The 17,442-nt window shown below is 43.5% G+C and overlaps 1 protein-coding gene across 1 annotated transcript in view; it reads left to right on the forward strand.

Moving 5' to 3' along the window:
- The first annotated feature begins 353 nt into the window (after positions 1–353).
- The window catches only part of RAF1 (Raf-1 proto-oncogene, serine/threonine kinase), a 91,189-nt gene continuing 74,100 nt past the window's right edge, over positions 354–17,442 (forward strand). The window contains exon 1 of the mRNA XM_025204538.1: positions 354–511. The gene's annotated coding sequence lies outside the window, so the exon portion shown is untranslated. The remainder of the gene's footprint in view (positions 512–17,442) is intronic.

The following is a 17,442-nucleotide window of genomic DNA, read 5'->3' on the forward strand; positions in this document are numbered from 1 at the left end:
CCATGGTTGTCCACTCATCTACTTCAACTGAGTTTAACTCTTCCACTGAGGTCCCTGCGGCACCTGCAGTTTCATGGTCACTATCTGCAGAATCACTTGCACTACTTATTAGTTCCATTTCAGAATCTGATTGAAGCAAATCTGATTCAGAACTACTTGAACCACGTTCTCTTTTGCTGAAGGATGGTTTTACCAATGAGTCTATGGGCAAGGGCAACTTATCGCACTGGATCTTCTTCACTAATTGTGCTTCTGACTGATTCTCTAGAAGCAAGAGTTTTTTAGAAATAGAAACAAGCTTAGTGGTGCGTTCATTTGTTAGTCTATTTCTCCTTTTTTTGTCTTGATTTTAGCTGAAAGCCTTCCAGTTCCATTCACAAGAAGCTGCTGTTGGTGGAATGTTTAGGATCCTTAGAGCAATCTTGGAGAACAGTCAGGTGTTGCAGTATCCCTTTCACCATGTGAGGAGACATGTTCTCTGCTGCCCACCAAATGATGTCTTGTCTCCAAGGTTTGGGGTTTTTCTTGCATGATCCTCAGCAATGTCTGTCATCAAGGCTATTTCATCGATGTTGGGGACATTCTTAGCTACTTCCATAATTGTATCGAGAGCAGTAGATAATTCATCTTTTGATAAATGTTGTCCTCTGTGTTGAGGATCCAGAAGGTTTGCTGCCAGATGAACTGGATGAGAGCAAAACTCAGATCTCTTAGTAAACATTTGTTTTACTACTACTACTTCTTTTTTGGATAGAGGTGAAGAAGGCAAAAGCTTAATTAGGTTTTCATTCAGTTGTCTGAATATCTCTGGAATATTTGAAAGGCTTGGTGCATCTCCTTCAAGTTTCCGGATGGCCATTGAAACTGGTAGTAGCAAATTGAATGCTCCAGAAACTCAGACCCAGAACATATCATTGTCGAGAACTTGCTTCCAAATATTCACAGGAATAATCTGGGATACTGTCATCTATTGAAGCACATTGCAAACAGTTCTTTGTGCGCAGCAAACTATGTAAACACTTTGTAGCTGAGCCCCATGTAGTTTCTCCTGGCAATAAAAGTGCACTTTCCTTCCCCTGCTTGTCTTTCTGTATTTTTTTCAAAGCCTAATTAGCAACATAATGATTGTTGAATACCTTCCCAATTGCTTTGCAGTTTGCCAATATTGTCTTCATTGTATTCACACTTACTACAGGTTCCCCTCTATTTTATGTGGTACATGCATTCCTGGAGAATGCTGCATAAATTGAATTCACATAAAGCGAGCCTATTTTATAATGTAAGAAATAGGGATAGGTTCCTGTGTTGGCTGCTCGCAGGGCCACTCTAGCACGGGCTGGGGTGAGTGTGGACAAGCGGAGCCCTGGGTTGTGCGGGGCGTGGCACTCACCCCAGCTCCGGCTGCCGTGGCCCCAGGAGCTGCCGGCACCAGCTGCCTGCACCCACTGTGCTACACCGTGCTCCAAACCTCTGGGGCTCTGCCTGTCCCCACTCACCCCAGCTCCTGCTGTAGCTGTCCCAAGAGTGGCCGATGCTAGCTCCCTGTAGCTGCTGGGCTGCGCTGTGCCCTGGTGCAGGCAACTGGTGCTGGCAGCTCCCAGGGTTGCTGTAGCCAGGGCTGGGGTGGAGACAGGCAGAGCACCAGGAAGAGCCTGCAGTGGCCCTGGTAGCAGCTGACACAGGAACCCATCCCTATTTATTATGTTATAAAGTAGGTTTGCTTTATGCAAATTTGACTTATACGGTGTTCTCCAGGCCTACACCGATCGCATAAATGTGAATTTACCTTGCAGACGATGAATTTTGAGTACAAAAGGGTCATCACATGAGAGCAAATTTGCATAAATTGAACCCTCATAAATCGAGGGAAACCTGTATGTCCTTTGCCAGAAGATTCAACCCATGAGCAAGACAGCCAGATACTATTAAATGAGGATACTTTGCCTTTAATATTTGCCATGCAGCTTTTCTGTTAGTCGCATTATCAGTTACAAGGGTTTGTACCCTGGAGGGACCTGCACTTTCAATCTCTTCACTCTAATTTGGCTATGTATTCACCTGTATGATGAGAAAGTTTGGTAGCAATTGCTTTCAGAATATTGATTCAGGTGTTGCTAACATAATGTTCAATAAAGGATTTACTTGTTTATCAGTCCATCCATCTGACATGAGAGTCAGTAATTCTCCTTGACTAATCTTTTGAGGTAACCATTGTTTGAACTCTGTCATACTCTGTATCTTAGAGGATGTGATAAGCGATAACGTGACAGTAACTTTTATGATGGGTGAATTAGTTTGTAATGTTCTTTTCAGTATTGATTTTTCAGTAATGAAAAGGTGTACTGCTTGAGATATTAGCCCGAGCTATATTTGCATCTGCTTTTTCTTCATCTTCTTTTGACATTTTGTCCACAAAGCTTGATAAAAAGCTTGACTGTCTTGAACAGCTACTCCATGGTGGATTGCATATCTGGTGGCAGTGATCTGGAAAGCAAGGATCCTGCTTCTTCTTCACCCTAGACCTGGCAGCTCAATGCTTTCTTTTTCCATTGTTTGCAAATCTGCTATTTCACCTGAGGTACCAAGTTCCTGCAACAAAAGGAGGAAAACATTTATTTTAGCCTAGCCTAGTCTGGCCTCATCCATCAGAAGAAGCAGCAGCAGGGATCTTGTGTTCCCCTCCCTGCCAGAGAAAACACTCTGCTGCTCAATTTGCTGCTCAGTTGCTGGGACTGCAAAGCCAAAAGGAAGTACGGTCTGGCCTCTGCCATCGGCCAGAGGAATAAGCTCGCTCTGCTGGGTTGAAATAGTTAACTATTGATCTCTTATGTAATTTAAAAAAAATTGTTAAGCCTAAGCCACTTTGGGTGATAAGTGCTAGCAGAAAAGCGGGATACAAATATTTTAAATAAATAAATAATAGTCCAGAGTTGCATTAACAACTTTTAAAATTATAATGTTTTAAAACAATATAGATGCTAGCCTATACCGTGTGTTGTCTAACATATTAATTTGTTTACTTATATAGGATTTCTGAAGTAGACTTGTCTCAGATAATGTTGTTTCACCACTTGGTTGTATTAGCTTTCTGTATATGGCTTGTACGCCTTCAGGACAGTTTTACATGTTGTTAAATGTTTCTTCATTCTTGTTGCATTGATAGCATGCTCCTGCCCGCAATATTTACATCTACCAACTTTCTTCCTTCCTTCAGTGTCTTGAACTTGACTATAATGATGCCACACACTAGTTGTTGTTTTTTTCTCATTAGGCATTGTTATGACTACTTCAAAGCAAAAGCACTAGAAAACTAACTGATCTTATGCAAACACTTCCAACTTCCCCAACTCAAGAAAAGAAATGAGATGCTGCTCTGTGTATTTGCGGAACTGAAAGTGAAACAAAAAAAAAATCAGTCAGTTTTAGTTTTGGTTTTGCTTTCACTTGCAGTCTGAGATGAAATAAGGATTTTAGCTTTGGTTTTGATTTGATCTGCACAGCCAATTAGGTGAATTCATTACTTGATTTTTGGTTTGGATTATTATGCAAGTGTATTTACCCTCCTGTTTACAAATCAATAAAACATGCATGTACTCTCTCACGCTTTTCAGGGATAATCACCTGAAAAACATAAATTACAACTTTGAAACTGCCAAGCTTGTCTAATATTGTATTGGCATCCATTCATTGTTAGTAATGAATTTTATGAAACAATTAACTTTTAGAAATGGAAAATTTCCCACAGAAAAACAAGGCACTGGAAAATGTTCTGTTCTGGAAAATTTTCCGTCCCACATCCCTGTGGTTTATTGAACCTATTGTGCGTAGCTACGTAGACAATGATATACTCTGTTTGGTAATTTTTAAGCATTAAGTTGTAAGTGTAGTTTATCTCCATATTATAGTTAGTTCATCTGATTGGCATCTTGTTTTGTGTATTTGAGTTGGCCTAGTCTAGACAGGAGGACTTTGCTGTGGGAATACTATCTGCTAGAGGTGCACTGATACATTGGTCCGTTATCAGATCGGCACAGATATAAAGAAATGTTATCGTATCGGAAATCGGCCTGATGTGGCAGATAATTTGTCCAGTAAATGCCTGGGTGTGCATGTAGCTGCAGCACAGCGTGTAGGTAGTGTGGAGCATAGCCTGGCAGCTTGGAAAGCTGTGTGCAGCTGGTAAGTCTGTTGTGGTAGAAGGGGAGGGGAAGGGAAGGGGCATTGTGGGGGGCATATCAAGGCCCCCATGGTGAGGGAGGAGTGGGGCTGGGGCTGGGGCAAGCACTGCCTGGGTGGGGCGGGTGTGGGATGGAGCTACGACTCGTGCGAGGGGTGCCTGTCCCAGCTGCCAACGGGAGGATTTGGAATTGAGAGAGTGGTCTGGAGTAAAAAGGTAAGACCAGTTTATTGACTTAACAAACACAACTATGCGTAGTATAACAAGACAACAATGACAGACAATAACAATCCGCGTCGGCAACTTATCGGCAGTCCCCTCTGATGCCTGATGTATGACAAGTTTCTCTTCTATAAAGCTCAGAAAAGTTAGGCGCTCCTGATCTGCACTGTCTGAGGGGTACCAGGAAGGACCCTGGTATTCAGTCCTCTGGCTCTTTGAGATCCACTGGCCCACCAAATCCAGGTCAGCAGCTAATCTTTAAATTAGTAGCTTTTCTCACAATGCTGCATCTTCCTTCTGCTGATTTTTTTTTGGATGTGCTAGCCAATTTATAACTTCTGAGGTATGCTGTTGACTCGCAGCCCCTCACACTCTTGCATTATGAACTTTCCTTATGACTGTTTCTGATAAGGTTAATTTTAACTGCGTCACTACATACAAGGCCTTACTACTTTCAAGGCCTCACTAATCTTTTACTTTTAACTCTTAGTGGCAACATACAGCTCGCAATGTATGAACAAACAACAACAAACACCTGGTCTAATCATCACAGTGTGTTCAGAAAGCACCTTCACCACACAGACACAACTCTCAGGTGTCACAGGTGACTCCCGCCACTGTGCACTGCTTGTCTGGGAACTGCTGGTCTGGCATTTGCCTGCTTGTTTGGCAGCTCTTGCTGCTGTTCCTGCTGGAAGGGCATGGAGGGGGCGGGTGTCATGTGCCTCTGGATCTGCACAGGGTGGGGCAGGATGGGCTGGGGCCAGGGCTGGGGCTCTTCCTGGCCCACCCTGCCCAGATCCAGGAGTACATGCTCTCCACCCCCCATACTCTCCCGGACGAGCGGAGGGAGCAGTGGTGGGAGCCGCCAGACAAGTGAGTGAGCGCTGGACCAGCGGATCCTGCATGAGCAGCACACCCCCTGGATCAGCCTTAGCTCTGTCCTGCACCTGTCCTGCCCAGGCTGGGCAGCATTTGCCCCAGCCCCACTCCTTCCTCACCATGGGGGCCTTGATCTGCCCCCTCCCCCCTCTCCTTCCACCACACTAGACTTACCAGCTGCACACAGCTGTCCAAGTTGCTGGGCTGGTAATGGAAATTGGATTGGTATCGGCTGATATGCCTCCTTAAAAATTAGCTATCGGTATCGGCCTCAAAAACCTCTATTGGTACACTGCTACTATCTGCTTTATTATCTCTCATCTCTGCAGTTGCCTGTGTGCAAATCAGGAGCACATCCCATTTATGACTTCTAAGATGATGTAGGATTCTTGTGCAGTCAGTTGTCAGCTTGTGAAAACTTGTATTTCAGAAGTGCAGTGGAAGATGCTGGGCATGTGAATAGTCTGAACATTGCACAGGGTTGTGTTTTTATCAGTGAACTACATTCACTGTTTTCACAATACCGATATTCTGAATCCCAAGAAGATCGGTAATGGGTACGTTCAGATATACCAAGGTCAGTTTCAGTATGCCATAGAATATACTGAAATAAGTCAAGTGAAAAGTCCTTTTCCTTCCCTTATCAGCTGATTTTTATATAACTGTAAAATGAATTGCTGTCAAAATGTAAGATGAAATAACAAACTGCAGGTAGCCTTTGCTTATCTGTGTTCCTTTCCAGGTATTATTTGAAAGATCAATTTTGTAATTATTTAACGGGAAATAGGTATACTCAGATATAATACTTTGATGATAAAAAAAATTCTTGCGCAATTTTTTTTATCATTCACAATTTTTTTGTTTTGTGGTTGGGATGACTTAGTGATTCCTCCAAAGCCCACTTCTACTTTTTGTCTTAAGGGAAAGCCAACGTAAAGATGGAAACACAATGGAAAAGTTCTGCACATTTTAATTTTAATTTAAAATACCTTGTTTATCTTATAAATGTGGTAAACTTCAAAAAAGTATACTTTACCAGTCAGCTGCAACACACTACTTCATGAATCTGTGGGCAGACACTTTAAATGTCTTTTAACAGTAGCAAAATGAAATGCACGTGAGAATTTGTGTAAGCTATGTACAGGTGTCACTTTTCTACCAGGAAAATTCCCATTCTTCCACTAGAAACAACAGGCATTCACCCAACCTGGAAGTTCTCCTTTGAGAGTTTCTCTTGCAAGAGTGAATGCTTGTATTCTCTCCTCCCGATCTTGTCCAGAATGGGAGTAAAGAAGTGACAGGGCTCCTTGCACTTCCCCAGACTGGAACTGGGGAAAAGAAGCCATTTCCTTGCCTCAAGATCCTGCTGTTACCTGGAAAATACGCTTCACCTGCCTTCCCATTTTATATTTGATTTTGGCTTAATGTGTTGGGTAAGATTTTGTATACCCCTCAATATTCAAAATGCTCTAATAGAAATATCAACATCCTTTTCAGCTTAAGCTCCTTCACAGTTTTCATATTTTCCAGAATAAGTATATATTTAAATTTGTCATCTTTGCGCTGTAAAACTGAAGTGTATTTCCTGGTTTACATTCGTCTTGATACCTATTTTTAGGTCCATCACATCTGAAGTGTTCTAGATCCAAGGCTGTACACCTGCCCCCCTCACTTGTATTTCTGGTGGAAGGCAGCAAGCAGGTGAATGAAGTGGCTTAATTGTAAAAACAGAGATATTTTAAAGTTCTAGTAGCCACTTGATGGCTGTAGTAATCATTAAGAAGAAAGTGGTTCAAAAGCAGACGCACAAAAATGTGAATGAAGATACTAAAAATCTCTTGTCGCAGGGAAAGGCAAACGGGGGGACCCAAGAGGTCAAGGGGGGAACCCCGGGAGCAGAGGTTGGGAGACGAACTGAGGGGAAAAAAGTAAAATTTTAGGAGGAGTACTCACCTGCGGTGAGGCAGGAGCACCAAGATGAACCCGCTCGAGCCATCAGCCGCGCTTTCATACAGCTGTGGCCGGCCGGTGATGTCAGCGGCAATTATGGGTTGGCGGGGTTAAAGAGAGCAGCCCCCAAGGAGGCGGGGGAACAGACGCTGGGAGAAACCCCAGCCGGAGAGGTCTGCCGGAGGCTCAGAGCGGAGCGAGAGACAGTGATCCCCCAACAGAGGAGGATCTGACACCTCACGCGGCGAGGGCAGAGCTGCCGACGGCAGTGAAGGTAAACCCACACTCGGGGCAGGAGCTCTGGTGCGGAGAAAGGATGGGGAGGAAGACAGAGGCTGGAGAGACCCCGAGCCCGGCAGCTTCTGCAGAGAAGGGGGAGGCACTGACCCTCCCTCTAGCTTCCAAACAGGAGGGATGGTGGGGGGACCGGTGGGACCCAAGGGTATGCCCCAGGGAGAGCGATGATACGGAGAAGGCCCAGAGAGAGGGCAGCGCCACGGAGAAGGCCCTGAGAGAAGGCAACGTTATGTAGGGCTGAAGGGGCCAAGATGGGAGACACCTGGGGTGACCCTGAGGTCTCGCAACCACGGAGGGGAGCTTTAGATAGCCCCCAAGTGGAAAAGGGGGCTGGGTGGACAGGAGTGGGCCCTGGTGGTCACATATGAGCACTGAGGTGTATCTCGGGCATGGTCGGAACACACGGTGTTGGTGGAGGTTTTTTTTTTTTCCTTTTTTGTAAAGTATTTTGTGTTTTCCCCAAGTCAGGAGGGGTTGAGGTAGAGGGGAGAGAGGAGAACCGAGGGGAGAGGTGCGCTTGAAGATGAGGAGACATCCATCGTGTAAGAGAGTGGCCGCAGGACCAGCAGTGACCCACCAGGCTGGGTATAGGGCGAGGTAGAGGGGAGGTGGAACCTCGCAGAAGACTGCCAGAGGAACGAGTGCCCAGCGAGGCAGCCCGAGCAGTACTAAACCCCCCATCACTGAAGAAGATTCAAAGTCATGGCAGGCGAGAAAGGGGCGGACTGCGTTGCGAGTAAACACCTCCTTGAAGGACCACCTGTGACAGCAGGGCGGATACCGGTGTGCACCTGGATCAAAGCTGCGCGGAACAAGATGCTTGAGGCCAGGCGGGTACAATCTCAAAAAAAACCCCCAACTTGATAAAGTTAAAAAATTTAGTTTCAACAATAAAAATTGAGAGAGTGAGTGTATGGTTGTGCATATGCATATTTTTTTTAACCGAACAAGTAGATTAACACACATTCATAGATTTCTTAGACATTCAGGCTGGAAGGGACCCCAGAGGATCATCGAGTCCAGCCTCCTGCCCCAAGGGGAGAAAGTCAGCAGGGATCGTAGGATCCCAGCAAGATAAAAAATCCAGATGTGCTTTGAAGGTGTTCAATGTAGGTGCTTGAACCACCTCCGGTGGCAGTCTATTCCAAACCTGGGGGCTTGGACAGTAAAGAAATTCTTCCTTATGTCCTGCCTGAATCGGTTGCAGCGGAGTTTGTGACCGTTCGATCTTGACTGAGAGCCATGGGACTCTTCAGCCTGGAAAAGCGCAGGCTTAGGGGTGATCTTGTGGCCACCTGTAAGTTTATCAGGGGTGTTCACCAGGATCTGGGGGAACGTCTGTTCACCAGTGTGTCCCAAGGGATGACAAGATTGTTGAAACTACATTATCTTAAATATGTACAAATTAATTAAATGCTCACCTGTCACTCATTCTTAAAACTAATGCTATTGCCAGCAATGAAAACAAATGTCTGACTGATTTGGAGGGGAGAGAGTGTGCGTGCGTGTGCATTACCAGTTCTTTTCTTGGCATGATCTCTACAAACCGAACCTGTCAAGATTTTAATCTTGCAGCGTTATTTGAGAGATGGACATTTTTTAGGTTTGTACTAATTACCATTGGATATAGAACTCTTGTAGTACACTCAAAGTGTTTTCCTGTGGAGCATATCTTTAGTCTCAGTGTTAAGATATGCATGTATTACTTTAATTTCTTTTTCTTAGTCTACAATGTGTAAGGGCTCACAAAGCCTTTCTGTTTTAAAAAAAAAACAACAGAAAGGGGGAGAACTGCTGACCTCCAATTCATAGCTCGTATACTGGAGAAACAAGAAGTGTATTATCAAAAAGACCACACATTTTAATCAAACTGTTGAAAATGTTGGTGGATCCTTTGATCTTTGTGACTCGGAGACAGTGATGCATTGTTTTCAACAATTTTTAAAGCTGTTATTCCACAGAATAATTTTACTTGTTCATAAACTCTGTTTTAATGTTCATTTTCTATAATGTTTTGCCTTTGTCTGATTAAGAACTAGGTGACTATCAGTTGACCAGCCAGGTGGAAATAACTGATTTGTGGGGGGGGTGGTTTTCTTCATAATTTTAAACAATATCTCGTTTTTTAGCTAGAAAGGAAAGGCATTTTACAGACTTCACTTAAAGTTAATGCTAATTTATATTATGGGAGCTTTCAGACTTCTTGATTACCAGTTTAAATGCTCCTTTGTGAGGTAGTCTGACATTTTTTAGATGTTCAGACTAAACATTTACTCTAAGTCAGGAAAAAGAAGATACAGGGTATTCCTGGGTTAAAGTAATTTCAGGGTAACAGAATATCCCTTGAATTATCTCCTGAAGAACAGCAGGGAATTGATGATAATTTATTTTTTGCATGTCATGTAAGACCCATTTTAGTTTGATTGTTTGCTTTATTCTTTCTACTCTTTAGGTGCTTTTCTGCTTTCCTTTTCTGTTCTTCCATCTTTTGTATATTATGCCTAAAAACTATTTCATTCTATTTCTAGTAAATAAAATTCCCTCTTTAAATTAAAAAGACATGAAATTTAATCTTTTTTTAATGAAGAAGAATATCTGATTCAGAGGACCATGAAATAAGTAAACTTTGTTTAACTTGAACCAGGACTGAAAGCACTTAAGACTTCAGTGATATTCTACAATTAAATGGCAAAGGATAAAGATTGGGCTTGTGGTTCTTTTTTTTTATGATGTATAAAGGATCCTGAAGACTTCTGCCAGATTCCTTCACCCCCTTTTTGCTTGTTAATCACATTAGAAATGGAGGTCCTATTTAGCTTGAAGGATAAAGAGGACTGGAAACCAAGTGAAAGTCACAATAATGGCACACTTAGAAGATTTTTGGTTTTGCTCAATGAGAGCAATTTCTGACTTCTACCATTGCCCCTTTTAATTAAAATGCATGAACTAATTCATAATACCATCTCTAAGATCTCCAAAAGGTCAAATAAAGGAAGACCAGAGTTAGGACCTTATTTTCTCATATACAGTATACCTCCAAATAAGACACCTTGGTTTAAGAAGACAGAATGAAAAAAGTTTCTCTAGTGTCATGACTGAATGAGGCTGCTTGGAGCAATGTGACAGCATCATTCCCTCTCATCTTGCAAGCTCTACAGCTCAAGCTTTAACCCTGTCAGTGGCTGCCAGTTCTGCAGCCACTGTGTTGGGGTTAAAGCTTGAGTGGTGAAGCTTTCAAGGTGAGGGGGAATGACCTGAGCAGCAGTTTCCATCTCTCCTCCATGCAGCTGGGAAAGAAAGGGAAGGGCAGCACAGCTGCTTGTGGCCATTACAGAATACCTGTGCCTCCATTCTAGTGTTAAAAACAGCTTCCTCACTTCAAATACAACCTGATTTTTGCATGACTAACTTTTTTTTTTTTGGGGGGTGGGAAATGTGTGCGAGTAAATGCAGTATTTCTGGAGTACTGACTGTGTTTAAAAGCCTTTTTTGGTTTTTTTTGTTTTTGTTTTTTTTTTCTTGCTTTAACTATGTCTGAATGAAGAAGGAAAGACCTCCCCCATGTGTACGTATACTAATATAGTTTATTCATGTTCAGGAACTGAAATATGCTGTATTACTCTAAAGTAATTAATGCTAGTATAACTGCAGCTATGCTAGGGTTTTAATCAGTTTAGCTTTGTCAGCAAAAATAAATCATACCTCTTATGGGTATGTAATTAGGCTGGTAGAATTTTTAAAATACAGACATACCCCAAGGTAAAAAAAACAAGTAGGTAATGCAAATACAACAAAGTAAATGTACAGACCCATTTTTTAATAATTTAGGATTGTTCATAGTTGGTTCATCTTTCAAGCTTCAAGAAGCAATGCAAGACTTTTGTTTGTCCACACCTTATTTATCAGGGGGAACTCACTGCAGGGAATATAATAAAGTAAATCTAAACCAAACTAATGATTGGTAAAGCCTGTAGGAGTTGATGATTACAGATGTCTCTAAACTTTAAATAATGCTGCTTTAACATGTTTTTTGTCGTGAACAAATATTTATGAGAAGTATCTTGCTTTATAACCTTTTCATATTAATATGAAAGACTTGTTGGTTCAGTGTTAATTTTTTATTGGGCAAATTACAACTCTGTTCAGTTGCCTTGCTTATTTGCAAAGCATGCTAGTGCCACAGTTGTACAGTACTACACTTGTCTGGTTATCCTCTGATGATGGGGGAGCATTAAAGTGCATCCACTTAGTCTCTTTGTTATCAGGCAGAGGCTGCATATAGTTAGACTTGACATTCCCCTGAACTAGCTTTGAAGAGGGAATCCCAGAACTGCTCATTAAATAATCTCTTCCAGGAACTGGTGACTAACCAAGAAGGGTATGCCAAATAGTTGCCTCTTTTGTGTATGCAGTTTAAGTGCCCATATAAATGTCCAATTTTCCACAAACATTAGCTTCTTCAAGTACACTAAGCTATAGAAACATGAGTATGTAATGGATAGTTCAGTTTTTAAAAATCTGAAACATAATTTTAACTTTTTAAAAAACATGATTCTGAAGAAGGCAGAAAAGAATAGCATAAACAGTGATGAAATATGAGGGCGTTTCCTCCTGATTCAGGCTTGTTTCCATCTGAGGAAAATCCTGTATAGCTGCCTACAGACCATACCAGCCTCTAGCTCAGGTTTGATGTGTTCATGTCATTGTTTTTTTAGGCTACTTAGATCTGATGCTGTTATTACCTTCTAGTAACATGTACCCAAATCAGCAGTTACTTCTATTTCTACATAAAAAGGTCATTTTTTAAAAAGTTCAGATAAAAGATACATCTATAAACAAATCAATCATTTATAGCAGTGTATATAAGGACACTAAAATGGGGAGAAATCACTGGAGTTTGACATTTATGTGGCAGTTGTCACAAGGGAATGATTTCATTTAAAAATATTTTAGCAACTGTCATTGCAAATAAGGATAAAATTTACTGATTCAGGATTGAGGTTAAACTAGATATGCTTGTGATGGCATAATTATAAAACCTTTTTCTTCTACCATTTATAATATAAATGTACTTCTGATTGTGGTCCATTAGACTATTTTCCCTTGACTGAATTTGTAAAGTTCTTGAAAAATTGGGAGACAAACTAAATAGTATAGAACATCTTTGATTTCTTAAGTAGAACCACTGAAATGTATTCTAAATCACTTGTTTTGTGCGAGTCTAAGATTTCTGTCTAGTCTTGGAAGGTTAGCTTTTTTGGGCGAGGTTTAATTGAAACCCAGTTGACATAACTGATATAATCTTATTAGAATCCAGTTGGCATTAAGGGTGCACCAATAAAAAAATTTTTTGGCCTATACCGATGGCCAATTATTAACCAGGCATATCGGCCAATACCAGTCCGATAGCCGACAGGCAGCTTAGAGAGCAGCATCCAGCCAGTAAGTCTGTGGGGGGTGGTGGTGGAGGAGGAAGGACCGTGGCTGGGGTAGATGGAGGTCTCTGTGGTGAGGGAACGGGGCTGGGGCAGGGGCAGGCACTGCTGAGCTGGGATGGGGTGGGGTGTCGGATGAAGCCACAGGTGACTCATCCAGAGGGTGCAGGGGAGGTTGGTGGCTCCCCACTGCTGCATGCACTTCCGGGGGAGGCATGGGGAGCGTATCCCCCCCCCCCCCCGTTTTGGCGGGGGGGAGCGTATCCCCCCCCCCCCGATTTGTGCATGGGACAGAGGCATGCTCGGGGCCAGGGGCTGCATGAGTCTCTTCCTGGTGGGGGGAGAACTTGGGCCATGGCTGAGCTCAGGGCAGGTGGAGGGGGGAGCAGTCAATGGGAGTGGCGGGGGGCGGGGGGGGGGGGGGGGGGCTCCGGGGTGGGCTGTAGCCACCCCAAAACTTTCCTATAGCCTCCCCTCCAGTGCCACCACCAATCACCCTGCCTGCCCACCGGGAAGAGGTTGACATAGCCCCTGGCTCTGAGCCTGCAGCAGGCAGCCCACCCTTGCCCTGCGCACAAATCCAGGGGGCACATGACCCCCATGTCTCCCCCGCGGGTGCCTGCAGCAGCAGGGGGCTGCCCCCCCTGTACCTTCTGGATGAGCTGCCCACAGCTCCATCCTGCACCCCGGCTCACACTGACTGGGCAGTGCCTGCCCCAGCCCCGCTCCCTCCCTCACCATGGGAGCCTTGATCTGCCCCCCCCCGGTGCCAGGTTTGCCAGCTGTATGCTGGTTTCCAAGCTGCCAGGCTGCACTCCTGGCTGCATGCATACTGTGGCTACGCCAAAAAAAGCAGATTGCCAATTATGTCTATCTTCCTTTTATTGGTGCCGATACGATATGGACCAATATATGGTGCATCTGATATGGACCGGTGCACCTCTAGTTGGCATAATATATTTGGATTTACAAAAAAAAAACTTTCACAAAAAACTTTCAACAAGGTATCTTAACAAAGGCTTTAAAAAAAAAAAAAAAAAAGGTTGCCTTGGGCTTGGCGGAAAGGCTTTTTAGTGGATTTGAGGGGTGGCTAAAAAATAGGAAGCAAAGTATAGGCCAACATTCAGGATGGAGGGATGTCAAAATGGGGGCCTGCAGAGTTCTGTGCTGGGCCTGGGTTTTTTCAACATTTTAGTAATGACTTGGAAATGGGATACGCAGTGAAGTCTATGGGCGATACTGAATTGTTCCAGGTAGTCAAATCCCAAGCTGACTGAAAGGAGTTGCAGGGATCTTGTGAATCTCTGTGGTCAAAAAGTGGCTGATGAACTTCAGAGTCAACAAATGCAAGCATAATGCCTGTTGGGGAAAAACAACCCCAGTTTTACATATGTAATGCTGTGTTCTGAACTAGCTATTATTATGGCTCAGGAAAGAGACTTTGGAATGATTGTAGATAGTTCTCTGAAAACATCAGCTTGGTATACATGGCAACCAAAAAAGCTAGTAAAATGTTTGGTATCATTAAGAAGAGAATTGAATACAAAATGGAGAACATCGTTATGCCGCTGTACAAATCCATGGTTTGGCCATATCTTAAATACAGTATACAGTTCTGGTCTCTGCATCTCAAAAAGGATGATGTAGTAGAATTAGAGGTACAGGGAAGGGGAACCAAAATAATCGGGGATATTTAGCATTTGGGTTGATTTGGTGGCAGTCTTCAGCATGAGGATAAAGCAAAGCTTGATAAACTCAGCCCCTGAAGCTATGGCAAGATACCTGAATTACTCTGCCATCATGTCCTACTGGTGTGCAGCATGTGTGGACCTTTTCCTATCCTGGTGTTAACACAAGCTGTTTCGTTGCAAATGCATAAATGTTATCTTGAGCCATTAGTTTTCCTTCCTTCCTTCCTGTCTGTCCTTCTTTACAGCCCCCTAAATTAATTTTAATAACCAGATCATCACATAGCATGAATACATTACTGCAAAGGATTCCTAGTTCTGTCATAGTTTTCCTAGACTTTTGCATCTGATCTACTCTTGTAATAGGATATCTTGATTGACTTATCCTCAGACTGGCTTTGGACAGACTGACCTATCCTTAGACTTACTTATCCTCAGTATGGCCAGGAAGCATGGTATTACTACCATTTTACAGATGGTAAACTGCAATACTAAGTAAGGCTCTAATTCAGCAAAGCTGGTGAAATCATGCTTAACTTGAAATGTATGAGTCATTCCATCAAACTGGAACTTGTCCCATGCTTACAGTAAGCACATATTAAGTGTTATGCTGAATTAAGTCTAAACGAGCATGTAAAAGAGGGCAGGGCAGGGTAGAGCACATCTTTAGAACTGAGTGCCTTAATCACAAGACTATTTATTTTTCCTTTCCAGCAGAACTCTGCCTCATTTGCTATATACTGTAACATTTTTGCAGTGGATAGCAGGTTTTATTTATGATATCTCTGATCAGGGCAATGTGTGAGGTGTGTTTTCAATCCCTAATAAGTTAATTCCTCGACCTTCCTTGTTCAGCGTGGAGAGTGGCCAGCCACACCTTAATGGAACAGGAGCAAATTTGATGGACTTCACTAGAGGTAAATCCTACCTTGGAGTGGCATAACTTTAAGCCAAATAACGGGTGCTTTAAGCCATTTAAAAAGGTGTTAATGTGCAGCCAACCCTACTATGCAGGTAAAGCAGGGTTAAATGGTAAAGGTAGTAGCAGGTATACAGAAAAGATGCATTGAATGTTGTTTCATAAATCAATATTAAACCAAATATACCAATTCTGTGAATACTAAATGACTGTCAACATTTATTACAAACATTTCTTAAAAACTGTTAAGATCATTAGTTTTAAAATTATCTTTTGTATGCAGTCCGAATTCTTGAATTTACATTTTTTTTTCTGTTGATTTTTGTGCTCTTTACAATGACAGCTTTTATGTAAAACATGCCTTCTTCAAAGGATAGTAGGATATCAGTTATAACTGAAGCTAGCCAGACTGATATAGCACTCTCCTATTCATCTTAATATAGATGCTTAAATTATGATTGCTTAAATACAGAACATAATAAAGACAGAAGGACAATCAAAGGTACCCAGTATGTTTAACAAACCATTCATTTCAACTGGTGTTCTACGGGAGGTTGTGTCCAGAAAGCATGCATAGCATCAAAAGGGAATGATTTAAAAACTAAAAGATGGAAGTGGGACAAAAAAATGTATTGCTATCTTAGTCTAGACTAGAAGTCTTGAGTAATGCAGCAAGAGGTGGTCTAAAGATTCCAAAAAAAAAAAAAAGTTTATATAGCTATAGCCTGGGTAAACGTTACATTAGTAGGGTGCGTCTAGATGAGTGCGTGCGTGCCTCTTGAAGCGTCTCAAGCCCCTTTGAGATGCTGCAAGAGGCATGTGGGGGAACAAAAAAACGTTCCCTGCACTGCAAACTTGCAGCACGGGGGGGGCAAAATTAGATCCCTGGATATAGGGGTCAAACAATACCCCAGGGGAAAAAAGCAGGGCAGGGCACGATCCCAGATCATGATCCGAGGCAACCAGAAGCTTGGTCTTCCACAGCAACACTCTGGTAGCCAGCTAGAGCATCTCTGTGGTTGGGTCTTTCCCTGGTGCTGAAGCAAGCTGTCTGCCCCTGCAGGGCAGGCAGCGGTGCAAGCTGCAGGGACCTGGACCTGGCTCCCTACTGGTAAGTAGGGGGTTGTGGGGCTGGGGGAGGGACAATGGGGAGGCCCTGCCCGGCCCCAGCCCCCTTTGTTTTTCATGCCCCCTGTTGGTTCCTTCAGCTCCCTGCTTGCTCTTCCAGCCCCCCCCCACACTCACCGGCAGTAGCAGCAGGCTGGAGATGAGCAGGGGAATGAGTAGGAGACTGGAGGTAGCAGGGGAATGTCTCCAGCTCGTCTCCAGGGGCTTGTCTCCAGCCTCCTGCTCGTTCCCCTGCTCATCTCCAGCCTCCTGCTCGTTCGGGCTGGGACCCTGCAGGCCAGGGTAGTTCATGTGCTGGGGGGAGAGCAGAGGGACGCACCCCTTATAAGCAGCCCCTACACCCACATTCTCCCCACACCTACACACCCACCCTCTTTCTCACCCCCCTCCTGCAAACCCCACATCCCCCCTGTCACCCCATGTGATAAGGAAACCAAAAGCAAACATAGATACTTAGGATTTATTTTATTATGATGACAGAGACACTGGTAGGCTTCTAAATTGCTTTAACATTGTAAATACAGTGGAGTCTCATCTTACGCGGAGGTTAGGTTCTAAAGTCAGTGTGTAAAGCAAAAATCACGTATAGTCAAAATTACCGTGTCAGCGGTGACTGCCTCTGCTTCCAAAACCTTCTGCCGCTGCCGTGGAGCCGTGCTTAGAGCTGTGTGGCTGGCGGCAGCAGCACAGCTCAGGGTGGTGGTGGGGATGGCTGCGTGCCACCCAGCCACCATCACACTGCCA

Source organism: Alligator sinensis, unplaced genomic scaffold (genome assembly GCF_000455745.1).
Source record: "Alligator sinensis unplaced genomic scaffold, ASM45574v1 scaffold81_3, whole genome shotgun sequence".
Classification (NCBI taxonomy): Eukaryota; Metazoa; Chordata; order Crocodylia; family Alligatoridae; genus Alligator; species Alligator sinensis.